The sequence below is a fragment of the Sus scrofa genome, chromosome 13 (genome assembly GCF_054392235.1).
Source record: "Sus scrofa isolate SSC_HxYL_T2T_F1_AM1 chromosome 13, Sscrofa_HxYL_maternal_Yorkshire_Landrace_v2.0, whole genome shotgun sequence".
NCBI classification, from domain to species: Eukaryota; Metazoa; Chordata; class Mammalia; order Artiodactyla; family Suidae; genus Sus; species Sus scrofa.
Window position 1 is genome coordinate 37419285 of NC_139395.1, and position 19767 is coordinate 37439051.

The following is a 19767-nucleotide window of genomic DNA, read 5'->3' on the forward strand; positions in this document are numbered from 1 at the left end:
GTATCTAGGGTCAATTAATCTTTGACAAAGGAGGCAAGAACATAAAATAGGGGAAAGACAGTCTTTTCAGAAAGCATTGCTGGGAAACCTGGACAGCTGCATGCAAATCAATGAAACTAGAACCCACCCTCATACCATACACGAAAATAAACTCAAAATGGCTTAAAGACTTAAATATAAGACAAGACACCATCCAACTCCTGCAAGAGAACATAGGCAAAACATTCTCTGACATCAACCTTACAAACATTTTCTCAGGTCAGTCTCCCAAAGCAACAGAAATAAGAATAAAAATAAACCAATGGGACCTAATCAAACTGACAAGCTTTGGCACAGCAAAGGAAACCAAAAAGAAAACAAAAAGACAACTTACAGAATGGGAGAAAATAGTTTCAAATGATGCAATTGACAAGGGCTTAATCTCTAGAATATACAACAATTTATACAACTCAACAGCAAAAAAGCCAACAACCCGACTAAAAGATGGGCAAAAGATCTGAATAGACATTTTTCCAAGGAAGATGTACAGATGGCCAACAAGCACATGAAAAAATGCTCAACATCACTGATTATTAGAGAAATGCAAATCAAAACTACCACGAGATACCACCTCACACCAGTCAGAATGGCCATCATTACTAAGTCCACAAATAACAAATGCTGGAGAGGGTGTGGAGAAAAGGGAACCCTCCTGCACTGTTGGTGGGAATGTAAGCTAGTACAACCACTATGGAGAATAGTTTGGAGATACCTTAGAAATCTATATATAGAACTACCATATGATCCAGAAATCCCACTCTTGGACGTACATCCGGACAAAATTTTCCTTTAAAAAGACACATGCACCTTCATGTTTATTGCAGCTCTATTCACAATAGCCAAGACATGGAAACAACCCAAATGTCCATTGACAGACGATTGAATTAGGAAGATGTGGTATATATACACAATGGAATACTACTCAGCCATAAAAAAGAACAAAATAATGCCATTTGCAGCAACATGGATGGAACTAGAGACTCTCATACTGAGTGAAGTAAGTCATAAAGAGAAAGACAAATACCATATGATGTCACTTAACATCTGGAATCTCAGATGTGACACATATAAACATTTCCACAGAAAAGAAACTCATGAACTTGGAGAATAGACTTGCGGTTGCCAAGGGGGAGGGGGAGGGAGTGGGATGGACCAGGAATCTGAGGTTAATAGATGCAGACTTTTGCCTTTGGAATGGATAAGCAATGAGATCCTGCTGTATAGCACTGAGAACTATATCTAGTCACTTGTGATAGAGCATGATGGAGGATAATGTGAGAAAAAGAGGTATATATGTATGTGTGACTGAGCCACTTTGCTCTACAGTAGAAAATTGACAGAAAACTGTTAAACCAACTATAATGGAAAAAATAAAAATAATTTAAAAAATTAAGTAGCTCTGCCATTCTCTATTCCCACCAACAATGAATGAGAGTTCCTATTGCTCCACATCCTTGCCAACATTTGGGGTTGTCAGCATTTTGGATTTTCACCACTTTAATAGATATGTAGTGGTATCTCATTGTTTGAATTGAAATTCATTATTTTGCCTATGAAAGTCCAACTGCTCCAACGTATCAACTATTTTAATATTAAAAAAATATTTTTATTGAACTATGGTTTATTTACAATATTGTATTTCAGGTATACAGTAAACTGATTCAAATACATATATATTTATATATATATATATTTATTTATTTATTCTTTTTTAGCTAATTATAATCTATAAGTACCCTGTGCCATACAGTAAATCCTTGTTGTTTATTTTATGTATAGTGGTATATATCTGTTAATTCTATCCTCCTAATTTATCCCCACCCCTTTCCCCTTTGGTAACCATGAGTTTTTTTTCTATGTCTATGAGTCTGTTTCTGTTTTATAAATAAGCTCATTTTCTAGATTCCACAAATAAGCAATATCATATAATACTTGTTTTTCTCGACTTACTTCACTTAGTATGATAATCTCTAGGTCCATCCACATTGCTGCAAATGGTAATACTTCTTCTTTTTTTTTTTTTTGCTTTTAGTGCCACACTCATGGCATATGGAGGTTCCCAGGCTAGGGGTCTAATCAGAGCTATAGCGGCCAGCCTACACCACAGCCATGGCAATGCCAGATCTGAACCATGTCTGCGACCTACACCACAGCTTATAGCTGTGTCAGATCCTTAACCCACTGAGCAAGGCCAAGGATCGAACCCGCAACCTCATGGTTCCTAGTCAGATTCATTTCTGCTGTGCCACAATGGGAATTCCACTTAATCCTTTTTTATGGCTGAGTAATATATATTACTTACACACTCCATATATATGTATGCACACACACACACACACACACATCTTCTTTGTTCATTCATCTGTTGATGGACACTTAAGGTTGCTTCCAAGTCTTGACTATCATAAATTGTGTCATAGTGAATATTGGAGTGTGTGTATCTTTTCTTTTTTTTCTTTCAATTTTCATTTATTTATTTATTTTATTTCTCAAATGAATTTATCACATCTGTAGTTGAATAATGATCATCACAATCCAATTTCACAGAATTTCCATTCCACAACCCAAGCACATCCCCCTACCCCAAAAACTGTCTCCTCCAGAGACCATAAGTTTTTCAGTGTCTGTGAATCAGCATCTCTTCTGCAAAGAAGTTCAGTCTGTCCTTTTTTCAGATTCCACATGTCAGTGAAAGCACTTGATGTTGGTGTCTCATTGTATGACTGACTTCACTTAGCATGATAATTTCTAGGTCCATCCATGTTGCTAAAAATGCCGGTATTTCATTCCTTTTAATGGCTGAGTAATATCCCATTGTGTATATGTACCACATCTTCTTGATCCACTCCTCTGTCAATGGACATTTAGGTTGCTTCCATGTCCTGGCTATTGAAAAGAGTGCTGCAATGAACATCGGAGTACATGTGTCTTTGTGAGTCGTGGTTTTCTCTGGGTAGATGCCCAGGAGTGGGATTGCTGGATCAAATGGGAGTTCTATTTTTAGTTTTCTTAGGCATCTCCATACTGTTTTCCACAGTGGTTGCACCAATTTACAATCCCACCAACAGTGTACTAGGGTTCCTTTTTCTCCACACCCTCTCCAGCACTTATTGTTTGTAGACATTTGGATGGTGGCCATTCTGGCTGGTATAAGGTGGTACCTCAGAGTGGTTTTGATTTGCATTTCTCTAATAATGAGTGATGTTGAACATCTTTTCATGTGTTTTTTGGCCATCTCTATGTCTTCTTTGGAGAATTGCCTGTTTAGATCTTCTGCCCATTTTTTGGTAGGCTTGTTTGTTTTTTTGGTATGGAGCTACAGAAGGTGTTTATAACTTTTGGAGACTAATCCCTTGTCAGTCAATTCACTTGCAAGATTTTCTCCCATTCTGTGGGTTGTCTTTTTGTGTTGTTTAGGGTTTCCTTTGCTGTGCAGAAACTTTCAAGTTTGATTAGGTCCCAGTTGTTTATTTTTGTTTTTATTGTCAATACTCTAAGAGGGGGATCTGAAAAGATGTTGCTGTCGTTTATGTCAGAGAGTGTTTGACCTATGTTTTTCTCTAAGAGTTTGATAGTGTCTGGTCTCATATCTAGGTCTTTAATCCATTTGGAGTTTCTTTTTGTGTATGGTGTTAGGGAGTGTTCTAATTTCATTCTTTTCCATGTGGCTGTCCAGTTTTCCCAGCACCACTTATTGAACAAGCTGTCCTTTCTCCATTGTGTATTCTTGCCTCCTTTGTCATATATTAGTTGGCTATGGGTGCGTGGGTTTAATTGTGGGCTTTCTATCCTGTTCCACTGATCTCTATTTCTGTCTTTTTGCCAGTACCATACGGTTTTGATGATTGTTGCTTTGTAGTGAAGTCTGAAGTCCGGGAGCCTGATTCCTCCAGCTCCGTTTTTCTTTGTCAGGATATCTTTGGCTATTCTGGGTCTTTTGTGCTTCCAAACAAACTTTAAAATATTTCATTCAAGTTCTCTGAAAAAATGTCCTTGGTTATTTGATAGGGATTGCATTGAATCTGTATATTGCCTTAGGTAGTATAGTCATTTTGATAATATTAGCTCTTCCAATCCAAGAGCATGGTAAATCTTTCCATCTATTTGTGTCATCTTTGATTTCTGTCATCACTGTCTTATAGTTTTCAGAGTACAGGTCTCTTGTCTCTTTAGGTAGGTTTACTCCTAGGTGTTTTATTCTTTTGGATGCGATGGTAAACAGGATTGCCTCCCTAATTTCTCTTTCTGATCTTTCATTGTTAGTTATAGAAGTGCCATCAATTTCTGTGTATTAATGAAATGAAAAGCTGGTTCTTTGAAAAGATAAACAAAATTGATAAACCCTTAGCCAGACTTACCAAGAAAAAAAGAGAGAGGACTCAAATCAATAAAATTAGAAGTGAAAAAGGAGAAGTAACAACGGACATCACAGAAATACAAAGGATCATAAGAGACTACTATATGCAACTATACGCCAATAAAATGGAAAACCGAGAGGAAATGGACAAATTCTTATAAAAGTACAATCTTCCAAGACTAAACCAAGATGAAATAGAAAAGATGAAAGGACCAATCACAAGAACTGAAATTGAAACTGTGATTAAAAAATTTCCAACAAACAAAAGTCCAGGACCAGATGGCCTCACAGGCGAATTCTATCAAACATTTAGAGAAGAGATAACACCTCTCCTTCTGAAACTATTCCAAAAAATTACAGAGGAAGGGATACTCCCAAATTCCTTCTATGAGGCCACCATCACCCTGATACCAAAACCAGACAAAGATACCACAAAAAAGAAAACTACAGGCCAATTTCACTGATGAACATCGATGCAAAAATCCTCAACAAAATACTAGCAAGCCGCATCCAACAATACATTAAAAGGATTGTACATCATAATCAAGTGGGATTTATCCCAGGGATGCATCCCAGGGATGCAAGGGGTCTTCAATATCCGCAAATCCGTCAGTGTGATACACCACATTCACAAACTGAAGAATAAAAACCATATGATCCTCTCAATCGATGTGGAAAAAGCCTTTGACAAAATCCAACACCCATTTCTGATAAAAAACCCTTCAGAAAGTGGGCATAGCAGGAACCCACCTCAACATAATAAAGGCCATATATGACAAACCCACAGAGAACATCATTCTCAATGGTGAAAAGCTGAAAGAATTCCTGCTGAGATCAGGAACAAGACAAGGATGTCCGCTCTGGCCACTACTCTTCAACATTGTTTTGGAAGTCCTAGCCACAGCAATCAGAGAAGTAAAATAAAAGGAATCCAAATTGTAAAGGAAGAAGTAAAACTGTCACTATTTGCAGACTCTACTAGAAAACTGTTAGAGCTCATCCACGAATTTAGCAAAGTCGCAGTGTGTATCTTTTTGAATTAGAGTTTTCATCTTTTCCAGGTATACACCCAGGAGTGGGATTGATGGATCATGTGGTAGCTCTATTTTTAGTTTTATGAGGAAACTCCGTACTCTTCTCCATGGTAGTTGTGCCAACTTACATTCCTACCAACAATATAGGAGGGTTCCCTTTTCTCTACACCCTCTCCAGCATTTATTATTTGTAGATATTTTGATGATGACCATTCTGACCAGTGTGAGGTGATACCTCATTGTAGTTTAAAAACAAAACATTCTTGATGAAGTTGAAGCCCCTTTGTTCCCAGTCCCTAGCCCTATCCTCCTCCGTTTGGCCTCTAAGGGAACTGCCACTACAAATTCAGAATGCGTCCTTCCAGTCCATTTTTACATTTTCACAGACTTATAGATATGAATCCATGAACAATACAGAGTATTGCTCTACAAGTTTTTAACTTAAAAATGTTGTCGTGTTCTATGTATCATTTTTACTTGCTGGTTTTGCTAAACATTGTGTTTATATGACATTTTCATGAAGCACTCCAGGATGATTGGAAGAAACCGTCTTGCCCCATTGGTAACGTATACAGTGGATTCCCCACTTACGATGGTTTGATTTACACTATGTGCGAAAGGGATACCCATTTAATAGAAATAATCCTTTGAATTTTGAATTTTGACCTTTACCTGGCTGGCAATATGCAGTAAGATATGCTCTTGTGTTGCTGGCAGCTGCAGCTCCCATTCAGCCACATGATAATGAGGGTAAACAAATGATATGCTTATGGCCATCCTATACCCAGACAACCATACTTTTTTTCCACTTTCAGTATAGTTTTCAATAAATTACATGGGATATTTAACACTTCATTATAAAATGGGCTTTGTGTTAGATGATTTTCCCAACTGTAGGCTAATGTAAGTGTTCTTTGCACATTTAAGGGAGGCAAGGCAAAGCTCTGATGTTCAGTAGGTTAGATGTGTTAAATACATTTTTGAAAATAATTTGTAAATTTTATTTTATTTTTAAATTTTTTAATAGTTATTTCCCCAATACAATTTTTTTCTACTGTACAGCATGGGGACCCAGTTACACATACATGTACACATTATATTTTCACACATTATCATGCTCCATCATAAGTGACTAGACATAGTTCCCAGTGCTACATAGCAGGATCTCATTGCTAATCCATTCCAAAGGCAATAGTTTGTATCTGTCAACCCCAAGTTCCCCAACCACCCCACTCCCTCCCTCATGCATTCTTAACTCAAGATCTTTTCAACTTACAATGGGTTAACCCATCATAAATCAAGAAATATCTATATAAAATTTCTCATGGCATACAGAAATTCCCAGAACAGGGATGGAACCTGTGCCACAGCCATGACAATTCTGGATCCTTAAACACTAGGCCACCAGAGAATTCCCAGTTCATTCCCTTTTAAAACAATGACATTGTAGTCCATGATATGATTTTACAGCATTTAATTAATTAATTAATTAATTTGCTTTTTTTAAGGGCTGCACCTGCAGCATATGGAAGTTCCCAGGCTAGAGTCAAATTGGAGCTACAGCTGCCATCCTACACCACAGCCATAACAACACATGATCTGAGCTACATCTGCAACCTACACCACAGCTCACAGGCAACACCAGATCCTTAATCCACTGAGCAAGGTCAGGGATCGAACTCACATCCTCATGGATACTAGTCAGGTACATTACCACTGAGCCACAACAGGAACTCCCTGATTTGACAGCATTTTATTTATTCGCTCCATTCTTAGTAGACATTTAAGGAATGTCTAATCCCCTGATAATTACACAATTGATTTTTGGAACCTATGTCATGACTTAACATTTAGACTTTGTAGAGGATATTTTTAGTCACCCTGCAGATTATAACTTTTGATATACTTTAGGCATTTCCCATCTTATGTTGTTGCCTCTTCAAATTAGAAAGTCACATTTTCAGCTTCCTTTGAAACCCAGACACTCATGATGAAAAGCAGTTGCACAAGACTTGGACTTGGAAGTAAGTGACAGAGGACGGACAAAGGTGGAAAGCCATGAGGCTTCTGAGCCAGCAGTGGCAGAGCCCATCCACCAGGTACCACCACACACCAGGCACAAGCAGTGTGTCGCAGGGTCTGTGCGCTGGGCAAAAATAAAAACAAAACCAAAATAAAATCACTCTAGATTCCTTTCAGCAATGTAATCAGTGTCCCATTCCTGGCTATGAACCAAGCCTCATTCTCTAAGCCTCTACATTGACTTGGTGCTTAAACTAGCCAAAGCATCTTCTGTTTGTTGAAACAGATAATCCTCTCCGATCTATGTACCAGAATCAAGAGTGACTGCAAACAACAGAGCCTCAAAGAGGCTGGGCTTGTGAAGCCATCTGGAGAAGTCGGAGGCAGTGAGATGTTAGAGGGTGATGCTCCAGCAGTCCCAGGCTGAGTGTCAAGGAAAGAGTCCCCTGGAATGGAGGCAAGGCTTGGGGAGGGATGGAAACGCTAGCAGGAGCACGAGGAACTGAAGGACTGTGAGGTGAGCTGTTATTGCTGACCACCGTGGACAACTTAATGAAGAACAAGGAGCTCAAATTCTGAATTCTTGGTTCTAGGCAAATTCGAGGAACAAGGGATTTTCATTGGTGAAGCTAAAGGACGCTTCTGTCTCCTGCAGCCACACAACTGAGGTTGCCAAAACTCAGCCTCAGGATCCTGAGGGCTGTCGAACTGTAAAATCTACTCAGTCCACAAACTATCTGATCCCTTATGTGAAATGTGGGGCATTGATGAGGCACACGTGAGGAAATGAATGGGACCCACGAATTGCAAAAGGGATGTGTGGGAGGCGGCACTTCGCCATTGAGAATCTGAATTGAGAAGCAAGAGGAGACTCTGGCTACCTGCTGCCTCCTGGTGTTCAGGACACAACAGTGCAGCCTTTCAAACAACTGTTTCGAAGGTATGTGGTATTTTTGCTATTTATCAGAGCAGAACATTTGACTTCCTAAAATATCAGGTAAATGAGGCTGACCTGTAACAATAATCAAGAATGTAAGTGATGAAATTAGTGGGAATAATAAGGAAAGGAAAGAAACAAGATTTAAAAAAACAACAACAAAAATACTTCAACCATAAACTTAGAAAAGCAATTTTTACATTAGGCATCCATTTCGAGTTGCAGAACTGTTGAGACTGAGAATGATGACGAAGTGTAGAACGTGATCCTTACGAAAATGGTGCTGTTCTCTGTGGACTTTTTTGCAACCTATTTTCCCCAATCACCCTCCCAAACTATGTCATTGTCAAGGCAATTCACTCTTAATTCCCTTGTAGCAGTGGGTGAAATACCACTAAATCAGTGGGCATCGCTGGCAACGTTTTCTTTACAATGTCATTGCCAATTACTAGAAAAATATCTTAGTTCTAAATACCTCTTATGAAGGCAACCAAGACGTACTTTGATTCTAAGCTGTTTATATTCTTGAGGTGTCCAATATGGATTCTTTTCCACATCTGTGTCTATATATACGTGTGTATGAATGCTTCACTGAATGCTCTGAGCCCACGAGTTGAAAACACTTTTCCTTGTACCGAAGTACCTTTACTTTCAGGTGGTTTATGTTAAAGTTTTTTGAAAATTAATATTCTGCTTTGAACATATGACCTTGAGCTATGGCATTCTGAATTAAAACACTAGTATTTTACCTATCAAAAATGTTAAAATCTGTTATTAGATATCTGCAAAAGTGTAAAACAGAATTGCTTGCTGTTTGAGAATTTTTTTTAAAGGAAGCTAAAACTCCAAGGAAACAGTGGCAATCCTACAAAAAAAAATTAATCTGTAAACCAAAAAAAGGACAAAAGAGATGTTATTGAGACATCCATCCATCCAAAATATTATCTGCCCAGCGTTAGTTCTCATTATTCTCTGGGCTCTGCAATATAAAATATTTTGATAAATGCTACAAAAGATACAGATTCAGTCATATAATTTATTTGAGTAACAGCACTCAGCTTAATACATTTTCTTTTTTAAAATTCATTTCACGTTGATCACATGCCTTGTACCCAAACCTTTATAATATTTAAGACCTGTGTTATTCTCTCAAGATTTCCTGAATTTGCATTTTAATATTTTAGAAGATCTTGCTTTCTCCCATTCTAGAACTATAGTTAATAAATTTTTTCTCTGCTCAATTCCCAGTTTCACTAGTTGGAGTATTTCACTTTTTTTTTTTTTTTAATCATGAAGTCTTGGCTAGGGAGGAGGGGGGCTATTCTGCTGCAAAGAAATCACCGTTTCATCTCAGAATTCTCTGTTTCTCCACTGGGTGAAGTGGTTTATTGGCTGTCAATTTGTAAAGTGCTCTCTGGGATTATCTGAATGCAGGATAGGAGGAGTGGAAATGTATTTCATTGCCTTTTCTGTCAAATGGAATTAACGTGCATCATAGATCATCTTCTAGCAAGAGTGGCTGACATTCCAGTGAGTGACCTAGAGTCTTCATCACACAGTTGTCCCTGTAGATCCTACCTGGTAGTTGTGGTCTTGAGGGCTAATGGCTTCCTCTACTGTCCTTTTAGTTTAGCCGTTGTTTGTATACATGTGTGTTTGTATGTGTGTATACATTACATACTCGTATATACATTTTTGGTTTAAACCCACTCCTCAGACTCAGGGGCAAAAAGAGAGAAGAGAGAAAGTCCCTCCTATCCTGTCCCAGCCTGCTCAGTTTCTTCACCATACTTCCAACGCCCCACAACTAACCACTGCTCGTTCTTTCTTTCTTTCTCTCTCTCTTTCTTTCTTTGTTGCCGTTGTTGTTGTTGTTGTCTTTTTAGGCCAGCACCTGTGGCACATGGAGGTTCCCAGGCTAGGTGTTGAATCAGAGCTATAGCCGCCAGCCTACAACACAGCTACAGCAACACGGGATCCGAGCCATGTCTGCAACCTACATCACAGCTCACAGCAGCGCCAGATCCTTAACCCACTGAGCAAGGCCAGGATCAAAACTGCATCCCATGGATACTAGTCAGATTCGTTATCACTGAGCCGTGATGGGAATTCCCACTGTTATTTGTTTTTATGAGTCAATCCAGATTTTCTTCATGTGCTTACAAACAAGTATGAATATGGATCTTTGTTTTTTTCCTTTTATACATAAAAGCTTGCTATATATACTATTCTGCACCTTGTGTTCCTCTCAGATCACAGAAAGCATTCCTGTTCTTTTATCGCTGTATAGTATTCCATTGTTCTCATGTATGGATGAACCATACTTTATATAATCAGCCTTCTTTTGAAAAAAAATGTAATTTCTTTCCAGTCTTTTAGTATTACTGCAGTAAATAACCCCATATATCATTATGTTGCCTGTGTGCAAATATACCTTAGGACAAATTTTTAAAGGTAGAACCATGAGGAAAACTGATCTATGCATTTGTAATTTTGACACATAACTGCCTAATTGCTCTCTATAAGGGCTATACCAATGTACTCCCACCCAAGTCCTGGTTCTACTTAATGTGTTTTCCATGGTTTTGTGAAGAGAGAATGCATTTTTATCATTTGTTGCTTCCTATCTGTAAACACTCATTCACTAAACAAACGTGCCAACTATGCCCTCACCGCTCTTCTTAGGCCCTGGAAATGCAGCAGTGAACAAAACAGACATTGCCCTTTCACAATATTTTATTGTGAGACAGAGAAATAGATGACTAAGGGTTAACATGATGTATAACTTTCCTGATCATTTAAAGCCTGAGACACCAACTCACATGTCATGTAGGGAACTTAAACATGCGAAGGTCATGGGTGAGAAGTCAGAGGGCATAGTGGGTGCTGTGTAGTCCTAGAGACCACAGGGGCTGTGTAAATGCTGCAGCTACTGGTCTGCTTTATAACATTGGGATCACATGGAAAGAGAGAGTCCATGTTGAAAGATCCCCAATTTTCAAGAGAAACCAGAAATCCATATTTTCATGTGATTATCCCCCCATTTTATTTATTTATTTATTTATTTTATTTTCCCACTGTACAGCAAGGGGGTCAGGTTATCCTTACATGTATACATTACAATTACATTTTCCCCCCAGCCTTTCTTCTTTTGCAACATGAGTATCTAGACAAAGTTCTCAATGCTATTCAGCGGGATCTCCTTGTAAATCTATTCTAGGTTGTGTCTGATAAGCCCAAGCTCCCGATCCCTCCCACTCCCTCCCCCTTATCCCCCCATTTTAAATGGTGGAAACTAATTCAAAATTTTTAGGAACATTTGAAGACACATTATTATTTAATGGGGCCAGGTAAGTTGCTACTAAAGTTTATATGGAAAAATAAACATGCAAGAATATCTTGGAAAATACCGAGGTGAAAAAAGCTATAGCGAACATCAGGGACTGGCCTGATTTGACAGTAAAACATATTCTAAAGCCTCTGTGATTAAAACAGTGTGCTATTGGTGCATGAATACACAGACCAACAGAACAGAATAAGAAACCCAGAAATCAACTTCAGTACATATGGAAAATTAATGTACAATAAAGGTGGCATCTCAAATCACTGGGGCAAAGATTAACTTTTTAATAAATGGTGCTGGGACAACACGACAACCATGGGACAAAGAACAAGCTAGATTCTTATCTTACATCCTACAAGAGAATAAACTCCAGGTGGATCAGAGCTCTAATTATAATAGATGAAACCATAAAAGTACTACAAGAAAATTTAGATGGATTCCTTCATAGTCTGCGTGTAGGGAAATGGTTTCTAACTCTGACTCAAAATTCAGTGGCAATAAAGAACAGATTGGTAAATTTGACCACTTAAAAATTTCTTCGTGGGGAAAAAAACCATAAGAAAAGTCAAATGACAAAATAGGAGAAAATGCTTGCAATCTATATCACAGATAAAGGGCCAATATCCTTAATATAGAAAGAACTCTAGCAGTTCCCTAGTGGTTCAGTGGGTTAAGGATCCAGTATTGTCACTGCTGTGGCATGGGTTCACTGCCTGGCGCAGGAACTTCTGTACGCTGTGGGTGCCGAAAAAAAAGAAAAGAAAAGATAGTACTCTAAAATATTAGGGAAGTGAGATTTCTTAAAAATATAAAAATGAGAAAGCAACATCAATAGGCAGTTCACTTTATACATATATATATATATATATATATATATATATATATATACACACACACACAGGAAAATATGTTTCACTCACATGATAAGAGAAATGCAAATTTACAACTAGGCTAAGATACCATTTTCTTTCCAGAAGATTGGCAAAATGTTTAAATATGACAACACATCTTGTGGCTTTGGGGGAAAGAGGCACTCTCATCCATTGCTAGTGGAAATGCAAGTTGATACAATCTTTCTTCAAGGAAATTAGCAATTCCTAAGAAAACTACACATGTGTTTACCTTTTGACTCAGTTATCCAAGGATTTACCCTTAAAATAGTCCTATGCAGTATGGTTTTAAAAAAAAAATGAGGAAGGGAGTTCCCCAGTGGCACAGTGGGTTAAGGATCCAGTACTGTCACTACTGTGGTTCAGGCTGCAGCTATGGCACAAGTTCAGTCTGTGGCCTGAGAACTTCCACACATCAGAGGAGTCACCAAAGATATATATATGAGGAAAATCTCTATGAACTGAAATGGAGTGATTTGCAGGCTATATTGCTAAGTGAAAAAGAAAGGCCCAAATAAGTATCTATTGTATGCTACCTTTTATGTAGGAAATGAGAAATCGTAATATATCCATGTATGTGCTATTTATACAGAACAAGAAAGCAAAACCCAGGAAGGATAAGCCAGAAACTAATGAGTGTGAGCAGCTAAAGCGTTAGGGTAGAAGAAACAGAGTCGAGAGGATATGGGGTTGGGTGAGGTACAAAGTGTGGGGCAGCGGCACTTCTCTGAGTGTACCTTTCTGTGAAGTTCTAACTTTGGGGACTATAAAAACTTTTTATTTATCCCCCTCCCCCCAAAAATCAACACACATGGGGAAAAAGCCTAAAAGAGAATACAAACAGAAAAAAATGGCCCCGACCTGGGGGTGGAGGAACAAACCCAAATAACATTTGAATAAAGTATTTGGACAAAAGACAAAGATAACTGTTAAACTGTTAATACTGAAGTCCACTCAGTGGGATGGATTTTTTTGGAATGGTTTAGCAATTCTGCAGATACTTGCTGGGTCGTGTAAGACTGAGCATACAACTAAATTATGGATTATAGGAGTCAAGTTTCTCATTGCCAGAGATGGAAGTTTCAAATATGGGAAGAGAAGAGGCTATAATGAAATGTGTGGTGTTAGTTAGGAATTTGATGAACAGAGAAACAAATATAGATATAGATGATAGATAGATAGATAGATAGATAGATAGATAGATAGATAGATAGATAGATAGGAGATAAATTTATATAGCTGTGTCCACTGAGTAAGCCTAGAAACAATAACACCCCAGTAGCAGTGAACACACATCTAACACCCAGATCTTGGTCTCTAAAGGCTCCAGTGAAAAGAATCAGGGCTCCCGGAGTTCCCCTCATGGGCGCAGTGGAAACGAATCTGACTAGGGACCTTGGGGTTGCGGGTTTGATCCCTGGCCTCACTCAGTGGGTTAAGGATCTGGCGTTGCCATGAGCTGTGGTGTAAGTCGCAGATGTGGCTCGGATCTGGCGTTGCTGTGGCTGTGGTGTAAGCTGGCAGCTACAGCTCCGATTCGACCCCTAGCCTGGGAACCTCCATATGTCGCAGGTGCAGCCCTAAAAGGACAAAAGACAAAAAACAAAAAAAAAGAATCAAGCCTCCTTAGACAGATAACAGAGTCCAGGACCAGGGCAGGTAAAGGATAAGATGATCCTGGAACATCTTGTTGGGCCAGAAAGTCAGGAAGAGCTCAAAGAATAATGAGCAGATGTCAAACACACACAAAAACCAACTTGAATGGAGCCCACTTATCAAATGGGGAAAATCCTGCTAAGACTACCATTTCAGGCAAGAATCATCAACAGGTACTAAAAGTAGAGACTAAACATTTTTTCTTTGTCTTTTTGTCTCTTTTAGGGCTGCACTTGAGGCATATGGAGCTTCCCAGGCCAGGGTTCCATTCGGAGCTGTAGCTGCCAGCCTGTGCCACAGCCACAGCAACATGGGATCTGAGCCACATCTGTGATCTATACCACAGCTCACGGCAACGCCAGATCCTTAACCCACTGCGCAAGGCCAGGGATCAAACCCCTGTCCTCATGGATGCTAGTCGGGTTCGTTAACTGCTGAGCCATGATGGGAACTCCAGAGGCTAAACATTTGATGAGAGGAAGGATATTTGCATTGTCTCAAAGCATTTCCCCACAAAAAGCCTTTTCATTAGAAAGGGGAAAGCACAAAGGGATAAAATTTACAGTGGATAAACCTTAGAAACACTGCCTTAAGCAAATAATTCCAGTTAATATTACCAATAGTGTTACCAGTCTTGCCACAGGAAAGCAATATGACGTGCCTCTTCATGTGATGCCCTCGTAAGAACACAGCATCACTTCTGGACCACTCCTGCCAAGAATGCATAACCTGAATCTTATCTTGAGGAAACAACAGGCAAACCCTTGTTAAGGAATAGCCTGTAAAATAACTGGCTTGTACTCTTTAAAACTGGCAAGGTCACGAAAGACAAAGACCAAGGAACTGTTTCCAGATTAAAGGAAATAAAAGAAACATGACAGCATAATCCTAAATTGGATCCTGGACCAGAAAAAATAAAATCTTTCTTGTTATAAAGGGCAGAATGGGTCAATTGGTGAAATGTGAATGAGGTCTGTAGATTAGATAATAATTCTGTAACAATGTTAATTTCCTGATTGGATAACTACATGGTTATACAAGAGACTAGGCTTGTTTTTTAGGAAATATTCACTGAACCATTTAGGAGTAAGTCTGCAACTAACTCTCAAATTGCGCAAGTGGTAATAAGGGAAGATGAAAAGTTAACATTTGGGGAGTTCCCAGTGGCCTAGTGGTTAGGGATTAAGCATTGTCACTGCTGTGGCTCAGGTCACTGCTGTGGCACAAGCAGTTCCTGGCCCAGGAACTTCTGTATGCCAAGGGCATGACCAAAAAAAGGTTAACATTTGGAAATCTAGTTGAAGGTATATAAGAATTCTTTTTTTTTTTTTTTTTTTTTGTCTTTTTGCCATTTCTTGGGCTGCTCCTGCGGCACATGGAGGTTCCCAGGCTAGGGGTCGAATTGGAGCCATAGCCACTGGCCTACACCAGAGCCACAGCAACTCGGGGTCCAAGCCATGTCTGCAACCTACACCACAGCTCACGGCAACACCAGATCCTTAACCCACTGAGCAAGGCCAGAGATCGAACCCTCAACCTCATGGTTCCTAGTTGGATTCGTTAATCACTGAGCCATGACGGGAACTCCAAGAATTCTTTATTCTTACAAAGTTTCTGTTAGTCTATAATTATTTAAAAACAAAAACAACAACAGAAGTTCCCATTGGGGCTCATTGGGTTAAGAACCCGACTAGCATCCATGAAGACTCAGGTTCAATCCCTGGCCTCCCTTAGTGGGTTAAGGATCCAGTGTTGCCATGAGTTGTGATGTAGGTTGCAGACATGGCTAGGATCTAGTATTGCTGTGGCTGTGGTGTAGGCTGGCAGCTGCAGTTCCAATTTGACTCCTAGCCTGGGAACTTCCATATGCTGCAGGTACGGACCTAAAAAGCAAAAAGCAAAAATAAAACAACAACAAAAAAAACCTATTGTGAGAATCTGCACTGTACAAGCAAAGACAAAACAACAACAAACCATGTTTGCCACCAGCAGGGGCCTGGGGGCTGCCAGTTTGCAGTCTCCAGTTTAAAGCTATTTTCTTGAGTTGATTTTGAGGGAGGTCTTGCTGATAACAACCATTGCCATGGCTGAAGAATGCTTTCCCGCATCTGGAACTTGTAAATCAGCTTAGCACCAACAAGGAAGCTGCAGAGACAGCCCTTATATAAATAATCAATTTGGTAATAAAGGAATTTAAATGTGAACAAAGCCCCAGTCCTCAGAACTGAAGAAGAGCAGCTGTGGTCCAGGCAGCCTTCCCTGGCAGAAGTCCTGCATTTCAGCTGCCTTTGAAGAGATGCTGCAAGCAACCTTGCTTTCTGGCTTCTGATCTCAGCCAAACGCATCATGGAGGGCAGCGGGGCGGGGTTAATCTAAGAATCTTTCAGAACCCCACCTATGAGGAAAATATGTTTGTATAAGTAAAGGAAAAAAGAAACTTTAGGAGTTCCCGTTGTGGCACAGTGGTTAACAAATCTGACTAGGAACCATGAGGTTGCGGGTTCGATCCCTGGCCTCTCTCAGTGGGTTAAGGATCTGGTGTTGCTGTGGTGTAGGTCGAAGATGTGGCTCGGGTCCCGAGTTGCTGTGGCTCTGGCGTAGGCCGGCAGCTATAGCTCCAGTCAGACCCCTAGCCTGGGAACCTCCATATGCCGACGGGAGCAGCCCTAGAAAAGATCAAAACAAAAGAAGAAAGAAACTTTAAACTTGAATTAAGTTAGGAAGGAAGAAAAATGTGTTTCCAGTATTGGAGGGGAAAATGTGGGTTTTGGCACATCAAGGTTTTCTGAGTAGCAGGGCCTCCTCCCACATGCTCCTCCTCCGTGCAGCATGTGGGATGGTCTTATCTGAGGGTGCAGCCCAATCTGCCAGACCCAGGATGTGTTAAATCAGTTTGCATTCTGATCCAGGGGACATTGCTGCTACCTCGCCCTTCTCACTCTGAGATTGTACTTTCCTGATTGAGGAAAGTAAGTCCAAAGCCCAAGGTGAGCACAGGCCAAGAATCCTAAACCCAGGAGTTCCCATTGTGGCTCAGCAGGTTAAGAACCCAACTAGTATCCAAGAGGATGCAGATTCAACCCCTGACCTCACTCGTGGGTTAAGGATCTGGTGTTGCTGCAAGCTGTGGTGTGGGTTGCAGATGCAGCTTGGATCTGGCGTTGCTGTAGATGTGGTGTAGGCTGGCAGCTGTCGCTCTAATCTGACCCCTAGCCTGGGAGCAGACCCCACATCCACACACCTGGACTCTCCTCAACCTGTGCATCCCGGCTGCATCCTTAACCTCCCCCGAGCCCCTGTGGACAGCCACCCTCACCAATGATGGTCATTCCTCATCACTGATAAGGTCTGTCCCCAAGAAACAGATTCAGTGAAGAAATGCATGCTGATCTTAGAGGCGGGTTCAGAGCTGCTCGAGTAGGAAATCATGGGCCCCGGGGTACCCCGAGTGTGTTCTAAAACAGTGCTGGTGGGTGTTACAGACTTCAAGTCTTCATCTGTCCCCTTATCCTACAAATTTCTCACTCCGTGAAGGAGAAGATGCATTAAGCCCTTAAAGCACCAGGTCCTTGGCAAGGGCCCCTCCTGCTCAGGTCCAAGTGCAGCATAGAGGTGGGTTTGAACATCTGACCTATGAGCAGCCCAACCACTGGCTGGCCAGTGGTCTGGGGGTGGTCTGGCATGAACAGCCCTGCCCAGAAAGGAAGGATTGGCAGACTGAACATTCTGAAGCTGGCCACGCTCTTCCATCACCTTGCCATCCTCCTGTCAAGAGGTGGAGTCCATTTATCTTCCCCCTGAACCTGGACTTGGTGGTTGCCATGGTGAACAGAAGGCAGTAGAAGTGGCTCTGAGGAATTTCTGAAACTAGGTCATAACTGTCATATGGCTTCCTCCTGGGTCTCACTCTCTCTTGGAGGACACTCACCCTGGCACCTCAGCCACCACAATGTGAGTAAGTCCAGGCCACTGGAGAGACCATCATTTTAAAATGTGTGTTTTATTATTCATGACAGAAGAACAAAAGGTGATTGCCACTGAAAGGACAGTTTGTTATGCACAGAGTTTCCAAGAGCAAGGGCCAAGAGGAGCACCATGCCTCTGGGAGATGGGGTCGGGGCACACAGGGAAGCACCAGGGTCAGTCGGGAGGCAGAGAGAGAGGAAAACTGGCAAGAGGCTTTACTGTAGTTTCCATGGAAAGGAACAGGTGAGCAGGATTAGCAGGTTTAGGATGGGCTAGTTAGAATAATCGCAGTGGGCTCTGGGGTGGAGGGACTATCTCTAATTGTCTGAGACCTGGTCCTGAGGTGATTAGGGAGATAGGGGCCTGGAGTATAATAGCTCCATGAAGGATGCAGCTGGGGAAATGGGCTCTGGATTGATTGGCTGGCATATGAAAGACGTGTTTATAAGGCAGTTTTTGCTTTCTCTAGCAGAGGGGTGGGCAGTCGCTCCAGAGTCAGCAAAGCCTCAAGGTGTCCAAACATCAGAGCATAGCAAATAACAGACATGGCTAATCTAACCATGTAGGTTTCCCAGCCGAGAGCCCAAGGGTCTCAGCCTACAGCTGACATCAACTGCAACATGACAAAGTGAGCCTTCAGATGATTCTGGCCCCCAGCCTTCAGGCAGCCCAGGTGATACCATGTAAAGCAGAGATGGGCTATGCCTGTCAAGTCCTGCCCAAATTGTAAGTCATATGCCCAGGAATATTTTTTAAGTTGCTAACTTTCAGAGTAATCTTTATATAACCACAGTACCTTGAACAATAGCAATTAACCAAGCCAAACAAATTCTCTCTCCAGAATTTAAACTGGGAGTTAGGAGAATGAGTTGCTAGCAAGAGACAAGTGGTTAGACCCTAAGAGAAGCAGCAATGGAAGATCCAGATGAGTCAAATTCATGGCAAATGACTTCTTCTGGAATAACAGGAGTGCTTGGCTGGAGTGGCGCTGGTCAGTAGTAGGATGTCTTCATCCCTGAGGCCTTGGGTTGGTGGGTTTCTCCAGGGTCTGAGCTGGGCTCCTGTGAGGCCCTGGATGGGGCAGAGACCCCTGCTCTGAGACCTTCATGCTGACCCTTCCCTAAGAGAGTCTCTTCCTTGCAGCTGAGGGAGCCGCTCCCCCTTGGCAGCACCTGGGACCCAGCCAGAGCTTGGCATATAGAAAGCAAGCAGGATGGGGGATACCCACCCACCTTCATTTCTCCTGCCACAGGCCATCAAGGGACTTGTAGAGACAGAAAATGTTAAAGAGTTTGGTGAACACTCAAGATCTGGCCATATCCATGTGGCTAGAATCTCCATTTCTCCAAAAATCTTTTAATATTTTTAAAATGATTGTAATTGTCACAAAATGTCCAGAAAGTTCACTTTCTCAGTCCCAATGCCAAGCTCAGACCTGGACAGATGTTCCCTTCTGGTTTGCACTCATTCCAGAGCCTTCTGGCAACAGACCATCATCTGCATGTCCCTGCCTGCAAAGGCAA